This window comes from Arvicanthis niloticus, chromosome 1 (assembly GCF_011762505.2).
Source record: "Arvicanthis niloticus isolate mArvNil1 chromosome 1, mArvNil1.pat.X, whole genome shotgun sequence".
NCBI classification, from domain to species: Eukaryota; Metazoa; Chordata; class Mammalia; order Rodentia; family Muridae; genus Arvicanthis; species Arvicanthis niloticus.
In genome coordinates this window covers 133773401-133790352 of record NC_047658.1, presented here as the reverse complement: position 1 = coordinate 133790352, position 16952 = coordinate 133773401, and the positions used below count along the sequence as shown (strand labels likewise).

Below are 16952 nucleotides of genomic sequence, written 5' to 3'. Positions count from 1 at the left end.
TTTACTAAACAACCATAATTCCTAATTACATTTTAAATATTTACCATTATTCACATAAATAAGTATAGGTCTTTGCTACAGACAGAGACCATTATAGAAAACTACAACCAATCAAAATTCAAAGAATAAATGATTGTATAGTACTTAGCCTTAATTGATATATCTATAACACAGCTCCTACTTTTACGTCTCAGGGATTTTAGTAAAAGAGGAAGCAGAAAGATGGTGAGATCCAGAGGAACTGGAAGTTTACTTTGAGATTGCATCTCTTAGAAGCATCACAGAAGTTACCCCAATGAGATTTCATCAACAAGGCTGGCTAAGCAAGACCTGAACAATGACAACACCAATTGACATGCTATTGTAGAAGGGAGAAATCTCATAGGCCCAACCCTAGGTAAAGAACTATAAGAATCATTGAGTGCAGGAGAAATAGTCTTCCTCAAGAAGAACTCCTCAAGTAAGTGGTTATCCAGCACAAGTGGTCAGCTCTGAAATCATATACACACAAGTAGCATTATTCTGACTATGCTGATTGAGCAGGATATATATATATATATATGGTGTGTGTGTGTGTGTGTGTGTATGTGTGTAGAGGGCAGATTACATGGGAAGGGTTGGAGGAAAAAGAAGGCTTAATGATAGGATTATATTTTAAGTTTAACAAATAAAATATTAAAATATTGTTATGTTTTTATTTATATCAAATTATTGCCTCCATTTTTGTGTACATTTGTGCTGCAAAATTTCCAGTGCAAATAGATTGTAGACATCAACAATGTATTAAAACTGTCAAGGTTGCTTTGAAAAGCACATGAGCAGATGAATTTGGGCTTCATTCTAGCTCACAATTGTACCAATCTTCTTGGAGAGTATTTAACTTGACCCCTGTGTGTGCTCTGCGATCATTTCATAGTAGCAGGAATTCTCGTTTTCTGAGATGAATAGATGTCACTGGGATGGATGGGAGTGATGTCATGGGTTATTGATTCCCGAAAGTATCTGAGATGATTTGCTCTAAACCATGAATTATGTTCCATTCTTCCATTTTAATATTTTAATCATACTCTTTAGTCCTGAGGTGGTGTAACTTGCTCTAAAATTCCATAACCTTAATTTGTTACAATGCCCTTGAAGCCGTCACACACAACAGTATTTCCTCTGTTAGGAAGTGGATCAACTAAAACACTTGTGAATTGGCTAAGGGAATGGAATCAGAGTTTCCAGAAAGCAGCTTCATATAATTAGTAAAGCTCACTACCAAAGCCAGTGCCAGCAGCCCTGAAATTGAGTCCAGGAGTCAGCGAACTGTGGCTCACAGGCCAAATGTCCCACCACCTGTTTTTGTATGTTGTGAAAGCCAAGGATGCTATTTATATTTTAAATGGTTGAAAGAATATAGGATAAGAAGAAGGCTGTCTGACAATTATGTGAAACTTGAGGTTGATGTCCTTAAAGAAAAATTGTCTGAGCACACAGCCACACACGCTTGTTTTGGTTTGTCCCTGGCTGCTTCCAGGCTACAACAGATGAACTGTGCTGTGTGATGGAGCGGCCCAGGAACTCTTCAATGCATCTTCTATGGTGTACCACAAAGAACTCTGCATGCTGAATGGGGTGCCCGACCCTTAGTTCATCAAAGGTTGCAGGTCACAGAACAATATCCACACCTGACCCCCCACTGCTCTCCCTTCAAATCTGGATGATCAGTCAGATTCTCTAAAAGGCATCCCAAATATAAATGCAGCCGAGTAACACACAGTCCCTTAGGAGACAGATTCACACAAATACAAAAATACAAAGGAAGGTCCAACAATCCCAGAGCTGGTAAAGATATTAGAGGGGATGAAACTTAAGTAAAGCCAGTTTACATCGCTCATCGGGTGAGATTTTGACACAATCATTCTGTAAGAGAAATATGTTCAGAGTCACCTTGATGTTCACCACTGGACACACACACACACACACACACACACACACATTTCTACAAAGAAAAAACAGGGATGCAGTTGTGCCTAGAGGTATAAGTATTTGTCTTGGGAGGGGAGTGAAAGATGATGTCAGAGAAGCCAATTCTTTGGACTCCCTCAGAATGATCACATCATTATCAATTTCTCCAGTGCTTTGCAGTAGTGACACAAATCTGAATGAACTCATTTCATGTGAATATGTTTGCCCTACACTTTTGTTCTTCTATGCTGCCTGTCTTAGATAGGGTTTTACTGCTGTGAACAGATACCATGACCAAGGCAATTCTTATAAGGACAATACTTAACTGAGGCTGGCTTACAGGCTCAGAAGTTCAGTCCATTATCATCAAGGGAGGAGCATGGCAGCATCCAGGCAGGCATGATCTAGGAGGAGCTGAGAGTTCTACATCTTGTTCCAATGGCAAATAGGAGAAGACTGACTTCTAGGCAGCTAGGATGAGAGTGTTAAAGTCCATGCCTATGGTGACTCACACACCTATTCCAACAAGGCTACCCTTCTAATAGTGCCATTCCCTGGGTTAAGCATATACAAACCATCACACTGCCTTTCATTTTATGTCCTTGTCACCACATTTTTCTCACAGGAGCAGCAATCAAGACAAGCTGTTCTAAAGAAAGGAGAAATGATGCCCAGAAAAGCCAGTCAGGATGCCTTCCACATGCATGGCCCTTTAACTTACCCCCCCCACCCCCACCCTAAGACGTTGGTCTTGGCTCTCACCTTAATGGGAGTTTAGAATCACTAAGCAGACTCACTTTTGGATTTCTCCAGACAGAACTGAACCAGGCTGGGAAGCCTAGCCCTCACAATGGGCACCATCCAGTGGAAGTTCAAGATGGGAAGAGGTATGAGGAAAAGACATTCTGTACCTCTTCCCTTCCTTCTTCCTGAGCCAGGGCATCTCTCACGGCTGCTTCTGTCCAAAGTCTCCAGCTTCAGAGTGGGAATATTGGGTTAGCCTGCTCCATGGATTGAGCTGTCTCTCCACCCATCTAACATAAAGATGGCCATTGTTGGGCTACCCAATCACTACCGTGTAAAGCAATCTAATAAATCATTTATATGCACGCATCCCATTGACTTTATTCCCCCAAAGAACTCAGCTAAATACATTCTCTCAGTGGCATGTCATTTTTTATTTTCATGTACTCTGGGACCATGGACTTAACAGTCCAGAGTGGCACCAGATTATTGAAATATATGAATTATATACCTAAAAATATCAAATATATATGCTTATATAAATATATACACATATATAAATTTATACACACATATACACATTACAACAACCAACTAAAAAGAGACGCAAAGTTGGACTAGCAAACACGCCCATGCATGAACTAAGGAGGTGTTACAAATCCCTGCGCTCAAGTCTGAGGTGTCAACTGAAACTCCAACGAGCAGTGTCTATTTTCTTCTCCCCGACACTGCCAGCCTTTAGAACTCTGTCTGACATGGAGAGACTGCAATCTTTACCTGACCTTTCACCAGACATTTAACTGGTCTGTTTTTTCATGGATGTGTCTTTGAGATACAGTACTATCATGCCTACCAATAAATATTAAGGAAAATAGATGCATGCAGCATGTCAATAGGTGTTATAAAAGAAAGGAACATGTTGCCCTCACAGTGATCTTGCCAGAAATCAGGGTAACCATCAGAAGTATTGTTTGGAAAAACACTGCTAATTAAATTAAATGTTTTAGACTTTTCTCTAGGAATTTCATCTGGTAAGTATACTAAAAGGCTTATGCTGTGTTCTATGTAGCTTCCCTCAGAAACCAGAAGCTCTGCTGTACCTCTGCAAAGGTTTTAGGAAACAACAGGACATAAAATAAACAGAACTAGGTACCTTTGCTATGGACCAGAGAGTGTGGGCTTCTTCCAGCCTTGATTATAAAATGCCCAAGTGATCTGCCATAGTCTTTTTGGGATTCGGAAGGTTGCTGAATCATGGAAGCCACACATTGGCATGAGCCTGGATCACTGAGTTGGGGCATAAAAGGAAATTTGCCCTGATGGAAGAATCTAGATCAGGGCTGGAATCCAGATAATAAATCTTTATTCCACTTAGCCACTGAAACTTTGGAATGATCAACACAACATATCCTGGCAAAACCAGATAGGCTGATCTAGAATTAAGACACAGGAATTCAGAACCTAACAGGATAATTCTTATTTTTGGCAATCCTCTCATGCTCTTTTCTTTGCAAGTTATGCAGTGTAATATCAGTATTAGTTTTGTTTTGGCTGCGGTCTGTATAACATGCTGATTCTCCTATAAATGTGTGATATCAGTGATACCTGAATTCACCTGAGTTTGCAGATCTGAGCAAAGAATTTGATATCTGACAATGACACTGAATAGTTTTCAGTTACATTCTCACTATTAAACAACTGGAGCAAACTATTGGGGTGGAGTATGGGTGGAGGAGCCTTTCTCATTTATACAAAGAAATTTCAACACATTCAAATTTTTGTAAAGCCTAACAAACCTGTAAAATGTGTATGTGGACGTTCTTGAAAAACTAATATTCAGGTTTCTAAGGTTTCCTCTTGCTCGTTTTTCCTGAAGAGCCACGTATGCTCACAACTGCAGTGCTTGATTTGTAAATGAGAGAGCACAGGGATCCTTCGATCTGAAGAGATTAGGTCTCTTGGAATAAGTCCATCACAGTTATATGCAGCCATACATATTTAGAACACACATATGTGTGGTGCTTTGTTTCATCTCTGACTTTTACCTTTCTCTCTCTTCATTTCTCTTTCCTTCCTTTGGTTCATTTATTTCTTAGTTCTTGGAATCGGTATTTATTTGTAAGCTTTTCTTTAGTATATAAAAAAAAATGTAAAGCCTAATGTAGGAGAAAGGAAACCAAGATCAAATAAGGTGCCGCCATCAGCTGTCCTTCTATCAGCTGATGTTTGCAGCCCAGGGTTGTTAACTGTACATAGATATCGAGGTGTTTTCCCAAATAAGTCCTACTGGATGTGCAAGTCTGTGGCTGTTTAATTTATCATGAGATGATATTGCTGGGCACACCTGCGTGAGTACATACTTCTGGATTTGCCTGTGCATAAATGCAGCTAGCTGGATCCCAGGCTATGTAGACCTGGCCAGAGTCCAAAAAGGAATTTTCCATTGATCTTCCAGTTTAATTATATCTGTGGTGATATCTACTACCTTGTGAATCATCATGTGGACTCGTTAGGCACCTGTTCTCTCTCCACTTGCAAGGAAAATGTTTCAGTTAAAATAAAAAAAAAATGATTAAAGAACTTTCCTCTTCGTTGCTTGCTCTGGGTAACTGGAGGAGAATTGACATGAATATGCAGCTAGGCAGGTGGAGAACAGGTCAAATCACAGATTGTAACTTGTTATCTCAGTTCCATTTCTCCCTGGCTTGCTCTCGCCTTTTGTCCCACCCCACCCCCACCCCACCCCCAACACACACACACACACACACACACACACATCAAGCATTCATTATATGCCTGCCATTCATCCATACATATTGAATTTTGTTTCTCAAATTAAGGCTCTGTGAAACATCATGAGTCAAGTTGCTCTGTTACTCCTTGCATCCTGAAAAGCCTGATGTGGTGGTTTACATGTGGCCAAAGACACAACTGCTGATGAACAATTTATTGACAAATAAAGACAGAGGCGAACCCTAGGTGCATTAGAGCACTCTGACACACTTAACTAGGCTCACTTCCCAGGTTTACCTAACACACCTAAGCCGAAGCATTGACTGGGCTATGTCTCTGAAGCTTTGTGGCTTTTCCCAATGCACCAGACTAATGCAGGCAGTAAACAAATGTTATCGTGAGGGCAGGGAGTCATTAAAGGCTTTTAAAAATGCTTGCACACTTGCGCTTTGTCAAAGGACTTTCTCAGTGTCACACCCAAGTGTGTCTTCAATTTAGAAAGAGGGTAGACACACACCAGGGTCAGAATTACATAGGTTGAGCTGCCCCAGGGCAGTATCAGTGGGCACACACCAACTCCAGATGTAGGAAATAAAAGCCGATGTTCATGTATCTATGAGGTTCCAGGGTTTTCTGCCATGGAGTAAATGAGTACAGATGTTGAAAAAGAAATTGCCCATTATCCTGTGTCATATTGGCTGTGAGACATAGAAAGCCAGGAAGCAGACAAAAGGCCGGCACATTTCACTGCCTACAAGAAGCTGTTTAGTTCCCCCCAATGCAGATAACAGCAACCAGTGATGACAGTTCAAATCATGGCAGTTTGGGTCCGGAAGAACAATGAGCAATTATTATATCTTATAGACGGGGAACCCGATAGTGGTGCATATGATTCAAAGACACATCAGTGTCACACTTGTAGCTTTTTCCTGGATCCGAAGCTTTAAAACAAACCTCGCAAAGACTAGTGTTTGGATCAGAGATGAGCTCTCTCTCTCTCTCTCTCTCTCTCTCTCTCTCTCTCTCTCTCTCTCTCTCTCTCTGTGTGTGTGTGTGTGTGTGTGTGTCTCATCTCTCTCTGTCTGTCTCTGTCTCTGTCCCTCCCTCTCTCTTTCTTTCTCCTCTCTTTCTTTCTCCCATAAGCCATGATAGCTACTCTCTAGATAGGCCTCATACAAAGGAAAGTCTCAGGGTCTGTGTGTCAAGTAAGACAAACTTTGATTTCTCCAACAAAGAGGAGAAATCAAAATAAGGCTGAAGAAATTGACTTCTCATGTGTCCCAGAGAGGTTAGGGGTGAAGACAAGAGACCAATAGGAAGTCCGGAGATGGAGGAGAACTGGAGGATAGAGTCGAGGGATAGATAACATAGGGCATGGCTATGTGGAAGCTCATGGGCATTATTTCCTAGGCATGGCCTCAATGACTACAGGTCATCAGGTTTAAGGAGAATACCATGATTAGCATTGACCATTAGGTTTCATTGTGGTTGTTCGCTTTGGTGTGTATTGTGTTTGAGGTCAATAAAATGAAGTACATCTGGGTAACACAACTATGTTCTTGCAAAGTTTTAACTGGACCAAGGACCCGATTGACTTTCAAATAACTCATGTCAGTATCAGAAACTTTATTAAAATAATAGTAATCCATAGTCACGCTTCCTGGGATATGCTTAGTAATGTGGTGGGCCCAGTCACCTACTATGTCTGGGAGATGGTGGTGTGACATTAAAATTATGCATTGCCACTCCTTTTGTTCCCCATTAGAACACCAGACTTGCTCTCTGCATCATGATGCTTTTCATCAACTCTCCCTAGACTTCAATCAACATAATCTCTTTATCCCAGAAGCAACAGACTTCCAGTAACATGTGTCCACATAGTAAGAGGTGTTTCTGTACCCTTGTCTCTGTGCTATCCTGCTAGAGGCTCTACTGTAGCATTGAGTCTCCATACCTGGTACCCAGATGGGTTTAAAGAATACCCATATTAAGAAATATGCTTGTTACACATTCATGACTGCCACATCCTCTATCTCTTACTAAATTCTGAGAACTAAGTTGTTTGTGTACTAGCTTGGAAAGGAATAACAGCTAAAGAGTCTGTCCAATCTAATCTCCGGATAGTCCCATTCTGTTGATCCTCCAGTGCCATTCATTGTAAAATGTACCACAAATTTAACAACAAACTTTAGGAGGTGGAGGGAAGAGGTAACACATGAACAATCGGAGGTAAGGTCATCTACTAATTGCAGTGCTATTAGCATTTGAAGACACAACTCAGACTGGAGAAGATGTATACTTGCTAGTAGATGCAGATGCCTAGGCCCCAGTATCTCCCACTTGTTTGCTGAAAGGAAACATCTGTTTCTTTTTCCTATCTTGATGCAGAAACTATAATACTGATACTTTACTTTGTGTTTTAAGTGGGTTTCTCATCCTCTTACTCTGATGAGAAAAGTGTCATTTTGAAAAGAAACCCTTTGTATTCCTGTCTTAATCAATCTCCTCATCCTTAGATACTTACATGTCTTCTTCTTCTTCTTCTTCTTCTTCTTCTTCTTCTTCTTCTTCTTCTTCTTCTTCTTCTTCTTCTTCTTCTTCTTCTTCTTCTTCGTCTCTTCCTCCTCCTCCTCCTCCTCCTCCTCCTCCTCCTTCTTCTTTGAGTTAGAGAGCTGGAAGTTTATGAATTGGGATGGTAAAAGGTAGGCCATCAACATACAGAATGACATTGCATCACAGAGATCTTGTCATTAAAAGCTCTCTGTCACACTCATTAATACCACCATTCTGTGTCACAATTGTGACTTGCTGCCATGAAACTGGGCCACTGGCTTCAAAATAGCTTATAGGGCTATATTCTAGGATACAGCTCTAAGGGTAAGGGGTCACGTGGCACGTTTGCCTATCTCTTTCATCTTGGATCAAATATCAGGTTTTCAAAGTGACCATACCACATTATCTGTGGTGGTCTGAATAGGTATGGCTTTCATAGACTCATGTGTTTGAATGCTTGGCTCATAGGAAGTGGCACTATTAGGAGATGTGGCCTTATTGGAACAGGTGTGGGCTTGCTAGAGGAAGTGTGTCCCTGTGGGGATGAGTTTTGAAGTCTCCTCTGCTCAAGCTATGCCCAGTGAGGCACACAGTCTCCTCTGCTCCCTGAGGATCAAGATGTAGAACTCTCAGCTCCTTCTCCTGAACCACATCTGCCTTGATGCCGCCATGTTTCCTGCCATGATGATAATGGATTAAAGTTCTGAAACTGTAAACTAGCCTTAACTAGATGTTTCCCTTTATAAGAGTCAACTGTGGTCATGATGTCTCTTTACAGCAATAAAACCCCAAACTAAGTCGCTATCTGAAATTGTGTTTTCTATGGTCTGTCCATCTTCAAGTCCATCATGCCTGCTTCTACTCTTGCCTGTTATCTCTGTTCATTTTCTGTCTGCTGTGGAATCTAAGCCATACATGTGTATGGTGGTAAGGTTCTTTCAGCTGTTCACTATAACATGTCTAGGACCTTTAAAGTACCTAGCATTAAGTAAGCATTCAACATGTTCTTTATGAATGAATGAGTGAGTGATGTATTCTTAATGGCTCCTGTTTCTCTGAGTCATTGTCAATCCAATGTCTGTGTAGCTGTTTGATGGAGCCTACTTAATAGCCTTAAGCTTCAGGGAAGGGCAAAGACACATTATTGGTTTCTATACTAACACTCATTTTGCTTCATATGTTACCCGGAAAAAAATAATTTCTATTCCATTCTGTCTCAAATCTTGATTACCTCCATCCTTAATGTTGTTTTCACATAGCTGTTGCTGAAGAACAAACTTAATTATGACATATTTCATTACATTGTTTCCAAATCTAAAACCACTTAGCCTACTCTAACCCCCACCTGTAGACTAAACTTTAAGTTACTTTCCATAACATAAACGACTCGGTACCTGGGTATTGCTTGCCTCTCCACTTCTGTCTGGAATGTTACTCCTATGCCTGCCTTTTGAGTGTCTACTCTCTGTGCAACACCTTCCAAGTTTAGTAATCCCCATATTCTACCCTTGTCCGATATCTGACCCCACTGTCTGCTCCCCAGCACAGAGAAGCTCTCAGCATAAGCTGTTGTTTTATAAACCACTGGTCAGCCTCAGTAATTAGTTCAGTTTTGTACCCCCATTCCTTCATCTTTCTCCAGCATTCACTAATAACCATCTGTGTACCATGTGCTGGTGGCTTGGTGACACATATGACACTCATCATTCCTGCTCTAACAGAGTTTAGAGTGGAACACTTAGGGAAGAAATGCATTCATACATATCGTGAAGGCAAAAGACAAAGTCCCCTGAAAGCACCCAACACTCAATGGAAACAGTTGAATGGTCTAAAAACTGAAGTGGAGTTTTGGAATAGGGGTGTGTGGGAGACCAGGGAGCAAAAAAAAAAAAAAAAAAAAAAAAAATGAAAAAAAGTGTTAGCCAGGTGGTAGATAAGTCAGGGATGAATCTCTGAGTTGGGGAGAAGTTCTCTATACCTAAGAAGCCAAACTTTCCAAGGCACAGTGGACAAATTAGTGATGGGAAGGGAGTGTGGTGGAAGGTGAAGCGGAGAGAGGACTATGAAGGCCATTTAAAGAACTTCTCATATTATCCTAAAAATGAAGGGAAGCCATAAAAGGATTTTAAGAAAGGCCCAGGTCCTGAGGTGCATGCTAAATGCACCATTCTGAACACATTCTTAACGACAGTCAGAAAAGATAACTAGAGACACGGAAGCTCTTTGGAACCTAGGTTACAAGTGACTGGTAGAGGTGGAGCAGGCTGTGGCCCTGAGGGTACAAATAGAAGGTAAAGTCGGGGAATTAGAAAGATACTATTCTGTTCAATGACTGGTATGGGCATGCCCTAAAAGACTCAATCATCTATAATGAAAACCATTGTCTGTTGCTTGTTAGTCTTTTACTAAGAGTGTGGACTATGGACTGATATCACTTCTCCTGGCTCCTGAGAAATGTAGATGATTTAATGAGAATCTGCATCTAGACAAGTTCCTCAAAGGACTCATGGGCACATTTAAGGTTGAAAAGTATAGTCCCAGTGGACTCAAGCTCCTAGTATCACATTGTGAAAATTGTCAAAGGAATATACGCATGCTTAGGTATGTGTATATGTAACGCATTCATCTTAAGACTCATACAAACAGAGTAATAGGGAAAACTACAGCTTTCAAAATTGCCACTAGAAGATCATTGGAAAAATAGTACATTTTTCTGTTTTGTAGAAGTGCTGTCCTTAAGACCTAAGGAGAAATATTTGTTAAACTTACCAAATAATCATCACTTAAGTCAGATAGAAAGAACAAGAATAATGTATTGAAGTTTGTCAGTAGTGATGATCAGTGGTGCTTTCTAAATCCATCTGCTGATCTGTAACCCCATAAATGTCCTCAGTTAACCAACACAACAGTGTAATGGTGTTTTTTGATTCTTCTTGTCTCCATCCATAAAGGACTGTTTAGGAGAAGCCAACATAAATAGAGAAACAGTGGCCATGTGTGGGGTTTTTAATAGCAACACAGTCTGCTTACTGGCTTTTCCTACCCTTTACATGACTTGAAAATGAGTTAGCTATCAGGTTAGTTGAATGCTATCTGGGGAACATGTACATGGTGAGTGTGTATGTGTGTGGTATGTATGTGGTGTGTGTGTGTGTGGTATATTTTTGGTATATGTGTGTGATATATGTGTTTGTGATACATGTATGTGTAGTATGTGTGTTTTGTATGTGTGTGTATGTATGGTGTATGTGGTATATGTGTGTGGTATGTGTTCGTATGGTGTGTGTATGTGTGTGTATGTGGCATGTATGTGTGGTATGTGTTTGTATGGCATGTGTGTGGTGGGTGTATATGTGTGTGTATGGTAGGTGTTTGTGTGGTGTGGTATGTTGGTGTGTGGGGGGGTGTATGTCACAGGCTCACACTTCAGAAGCTCCTGCATTCTGGGGAGCTGTTGAAAATGCCCTTCTACTGGTTTCTGGGTCCTCACTGGCCACCCTGGAACTCTGCCCACCCTAACTTGCTGAGATATGTCTGTCATTTTTGACTGGGTGTGATTCTATCAGCCCAGTGACTTGTCAGGTCCCAAAGAAATTAAAAAAGGAAAAGTCCAGATGGTGACATTTGTGGTGAAAAAGAAAAGCGTCTTTTTCAGTCAAGCTGCCTTCCAATTATTTAAATTTATACAGATTTTATTTATTTATTTGCCATTTTCTCTTCTAAAAGGAGAAAGTTCTGGGCCTGCAAACAGGTTGTCTCCCTGGTCCTAGGCTGCTCCTGGCTGCGATGTGGTTTACTGTCGAGCTGAAGAAAGGTACTGTGGCTCTCAGGAAGCCGGATCTGGGCGCCAGGGAATGACTGTGTCCTAGTGTCCTCTGCTCTTGGTAGTAGTTCTCAGCTCTCCTTCAAAAGATTTAATGTTTTTAATACTACAAAATCCAATGGCATTCTTTGAGGAGTGAGTACATATTTCCTCCCTCTTTATTGAGCCTGGGGCGTTCGAGGCCCTATAAATGCTGTGATTAATGGCGGCTATCAGTGAAAGTGCATGTGTTTCAAGCACTGTTTTAAATGTTCTATATGCATTGCTTCATGTAATGTCCATTACGACTAGGTAACATATGCACACATTATTATTTTCATTTGTTTCAGACAATAAAATGAGAAAATGAGTTTCTGGGAGCTTATTATGTAAATAGCTCAAGGTCACAGGTGAGTAGGTGGCAGGGTCCATGGTAGGAATCAGGCCATCTGATCTCATTGAAACCATCAAAAAATCACAGTGTAGCAAACACCACAGTATACGCCCAAGAAATGACAAAGAAAGGCTGGGATGCTCAGTGGGGAGAGCTGCTCAGTGGGGAGAGCTGCTCAGTGGGGAGAGCTGTGGAAGCCAAGTAAGATATGGAGAATGAGGGAGGGTCAAAGGAAAGATAGCCTGGAGGAGTGTGGAGACTATGCAAATCAAGAGGGACAGTAAAGGCAGCTGAGTTGAAATAAAGCTATGGGATGTGATTATGGCAGTATTTGGGAAGCACTTGTGCTTTGCACACAGTGCACAAGTAAAACTCAAGTTTAGAAGGGGTGGGGGCAATGCCTGTTGTGATGGGCATCGGTGTTGGACTATTGAATTTATACTTACCTTAGACTTGGGGACATTTTAAAGTAGAAAGGTGATATAATTTTGTGTACCTTTTTATTAAAATTCCTCTTTAGCTGAGTAGAACATAAACTTTACACTTCTGTTTATACCTTTCTGCCTTCCTGCTTCCAGCTGCCTGTTCCTCCTGTGTGGCGGCAGACTGACAGGAACTGGATCTTTTGGTGAAACTGATTGCCAGCCAGCACTCCATCTTTTGCAGACAGTCTTAGACTTTAGCTTTGGCCCCAGATATACTGACTAGTGAAATGTGCTCTGGGGAAAGTAAACAGCTTGGGCAAGCACAGGCAAGTTACAGATATTCTACGTCATCCAATGGGGAAGCAGGTAAGGAAACCCAGTGCCTCTTCTTCCAGCATTGTCCATCCGCAACAAGCTCAGCCCAACTCCTATACTAATTCTATCTTCTTTGAACCCAGTTTGAACGTTGGCATATTAGTCTTTCTTTCTACACAAGTCTTTTGCCTATCTGACTTTAATTTTTTTAAACAATTATTAATTTTGTGTATATGTGTGTGCCTGCATAGGCATATGAGTGCAGTGCCCATAGAGGCCAGAAGGGGGCTCAGATATTATGGAGCTGGAGTTACTGGAAGATAGAATGGTTGTTAATTGCCTTATGCTGATCCTAGTAACCAAATTCAAGCCCCTGGCTGAGCAGTACATGCTCTTACCCAATATGCCTCCTTTTTAAAACAAACAAACAAACAAACAAACAAAACAAACATTATTGTGTAACCCTCTGCCCTCCTAATTTAGCCCAGATTCAAAGCCATTCTGAAAGTTCTCTCTTTCCATACTTCCCAGTGAAGCAAACTCCTTTCCACTGCTGGGGAAACACAACAGGTGTTTTTAAGGCAAGGCTTTCCATTAATCCAGCTGTGAGTCTTATGTTGGCAATAAAGTCTTTTCAGACTGAGTATAAGACAGATGTGTTTATCTTACTTTAGAGATGGGGGATTTACCACTGTGGTTAATAGAAATTGGTTCCCACAGCTTCCCCAACACAGCCTCCTCACCCCTCACAAACACAAACACTGCTACCACCAAAGTATGTTGTTCTTGATTGATATTTAGGGAAATACTGGACAGGAAAAAAAAATCCAGATTTTTGTATATGTTAAAATGACAATCCACTACCCTGACAAAATGTAAGATCTTCTGTCCTGAAGCAAGTTACTGCCTCCGCTTCGAATGTTATATTTATTGCTATTTCCTCAATTCTTAAATTGTAAGAAATCCCTGAACATTTTCTTTTTCAAATGACGCCTTCTGATAGGACATGAGCAACATGAACTCATCTTTATAAGAGAGGGAACCTACTGTGGTTAAGATTATGCTACCTGAGGATCACTGAGCAAACCAATTTCCAAGTGGATAAGGTGTCAGGAAAACATGAATATGTATTAGCACTCATTCTTTTCTGAGAGTATATTCAGGGCAATGATCTCTCTACCAAGCAAGGCCACTAAGAGTCTAGGTGTGTCCTTCTGTCCCCAAATTCTTCCATTTTCAGAGCTATGTGAAAAATAACCTAAGATGACAGATACCTTGGCTGTTTCACTGAAACTTCAAAGTAGGTGTAATGCATGCTTTAAAAATGTTCCTCGTATATGTTCTTCTAAATAAGCTGCTTTGTCTGATCTCAGTGGTAGAGTATGCGCCCAGCCTCACAAAGACTTGATGTCCCAGGGTGGGGGATACCCAAAAAGACATCAACCTTCTCAGAGGAGAAGGGAAGGGGAGATGGGGGTAGGATTGTGGGAGGGGGGGACTGTGAGAAGGCAGTGAATGAATAAGTAAAGAAATAATAATAAATAAATTTCAAAATATGAAAAAAAAATTTCCTCCTCATTAAAGACATGAAAGAATTATGTTTCAGAGGATAAGTTATAGTAACAATTGGGGGAGAGAGCTTCCCATGTCATGTTAAGTCAACAGGTCATATAGACAGCTTGATTTGTACTCCGTGAGACCTTGGCCTTGTGTCTGGTACCTATGTGAGTAATTCAGAGGGAAAAGGTCTGTGCCTCTTTGACAGGGGAGTAGAGGATTGCTACTGCTTCCAGCTTAGCCCATATACCAGACCCTACACCCAAAAGGATGAAAGTAGATTTCCCACGGAGCACATAGGAGTCTTGTGGAAGAACCAAAACTGGCCCACAAGAATGAGTCATCTGAAACAGATCATGGGAGCCTCATGAGAGATGGTTCTCTGCAAAGATGCCTAAAACAGCAACGTGGGTGAAGGACTAAATGGAGCTAGGAAACACAAATTGTGTTCTTATTAGGTGTTGTGATCCTGTTAGAAGAAAGAGAGACTTTTAAACTCTTCTCAGGACTAAGCATAATGAGTCTTAGCTGAAATTCTGTTCTCACTGCCTTCCTTTTCCTTCTCAGCTTTAATCGTCTGGTATATCATCACATGGGACCAAAGTGAAGAGGTAAGGGAGAGAGGGAGAAAGGGAGAGAGGGAAGGACCATGTCTACCTCCTCTGTCTTCTCACTCCTCACAAACCCCACCACAGGAAAAGAAAATAAATAGAAACTGCATGAAATTTTCAAAGCTTGAATTGATGTGCAGAAAGAAGCAGACAGTTCTGTGAGCTTGAGCCTCCTGATTTTACTACCATTGACTGAGGACACACTAAGCAACCACATTTTTTTTTAAAAAGGCCACTAAATATAGACCATTGACTTTACACACATGAAAGTCAAAAGGCCTTGGCCTCTATTGCCAGCATGGGGAACATAACATTAGGCAGAACTTTATAGGTTTCAGGAAGTTTTTTTTGTTTTTTTTTTTTGTTTTTTTTGTTTTTGTTTTTTTTTTTATGTAAAGATATGCTTTGTGTCTAAGTTCACTACAAACAGAGGAAAGAAACTTCAGAATTAAGAGAAGAAGATTGATGAGATAACTTCTTAAAAGAGGCTCAAAGTAAAAATTTTAAGGGAAGAACTTAGTTTTGGGAATGGGACATAAAATTGTCCTCTGAGATTGGAACTGAACTGCTGAGAATAGATGATAATATAATGTGAATTTGGAACTTGATGAAAAAAATGTATATATATTTACATTCCAGTCTTTGGGCCCACCTTGGTCCCCTCTCTCACAGTTCCTCATCCTATCCTTCTTCACCCTTGCCTCTGAGAGGGTGCTTCCCCCACCAGGCTTCCCCCTTCCCTAAGGCCTCAAGTCTCTCAGGGATAAGCTCATCTTCTTCCACTAAGGGCGGACCAGGCAGACCTCTGCTATATTTGTGCCAGAGGCCTTGGACTGGCCCATGTATGCTCCTGGTTGGTGGCTCAGACTCTGGAAGCTCCCTGGGGTCTAGGTAAGTGGAGACTGCTGGTCTTCCTATGGGGTTGCTCTCCCCTTTAGCTTCTTCAGTCCTCCTCCTAATTCAACCATAGGGGTCCCTGACTTCAGTTCAATGATTGGGTGTAAGTATCTTCTTGTTAGCCAAAAAGTACAGAATACCTAGGGTCCAACCCATAGACCATAAGAAGTGTAACAAGTAGAAAGGCCTAAATGAGAATGTTTCAATTCCACTTAGAAGGGGGAAGGAAATAATCATGTCAGGCCCAAGAAGCTGGGTGGGAGAGGGGAAGGAGAGGGGAAAAGGAAAACAGGATTAGGTACTAGGGGCAGGGAGACAGAAGAGAAGCCCAGAAGGCCAAGAGAATGAATGGAGATATGCAGCCTAAGGGCATGGGAGGTAGGAGGACCCTCTAGAAAGTACCATAGATTCGGGATGTGAGAGACTCTAAGGACTCAATGGGCATGACCTTAGCCAAAATGCCCAACAGTGGGGAGAAGGAACTTGAAGAGTCCACTTCCAATAGATAGACAAGGTCTCAAGTGGAGGGACAGGTTTACTAACCCACAGTCAAAATTTTTGACCCAGAAGTTCTAGAAGAATTGCAGGGACAAAAATGGAGAAGAGACAGAAGGAAAGGAGGTCCAATGACTGGCCCAACTTGATATCCCTCTCATGGGAGGGCACCAAGGCCTGACTCTATTACTGATGCTATGATGTGTTTACAGACAGGAGTCTGGCATGGCTATCCTCCAAGAGGCCCTACCAGCAGTTGGCTTAGTTTTCTAACCCCATATGTTCAACACCTTCAAGCCCCATCTTTCTCTCTCTCTTTCCTTTAAACACAGCTTTAAGATATAATTAATAAGGACATTAGAACAGTTATTAATCAAATAACGTCCAGAAAAACACATCAGGAAAAAAATGAGATCTGTAGTAGAGTGCTTTGGCATAGACCATCGTAATTGAGAAAAAGAGGTGTCATGGGAGAG

The 16952-nt window shown here is 41.2% G+C and overlaps 1 protein-coding gene across 2 annotated transcripts in view; it reads right to left on the bottom strand.

Annotated features, from left to right (window-relative positions):
• The window catches only part of LOC143435565 (uncharacterized), a 274667-nt gene that overhangs the window by 7297 nt on the left and 250418 nt on the right, over nt 1–16952 (bottom strand). The window contains exon 1 of one of the 2 annotated variants that reach the window (XR_013105997.1): nt 7952–8037. The exons of the other annotated variant lie outside the window; for it this stretch is intronic. The gene's annotated coding sequence lies outside the window, so the exon portion shown is untranslated. Of the gene's footprint in view, nt 1–7951; nt 8038–16952 lie in introns of those variants that run through there. 2 annotated transcript variants of the gene reach the window in all.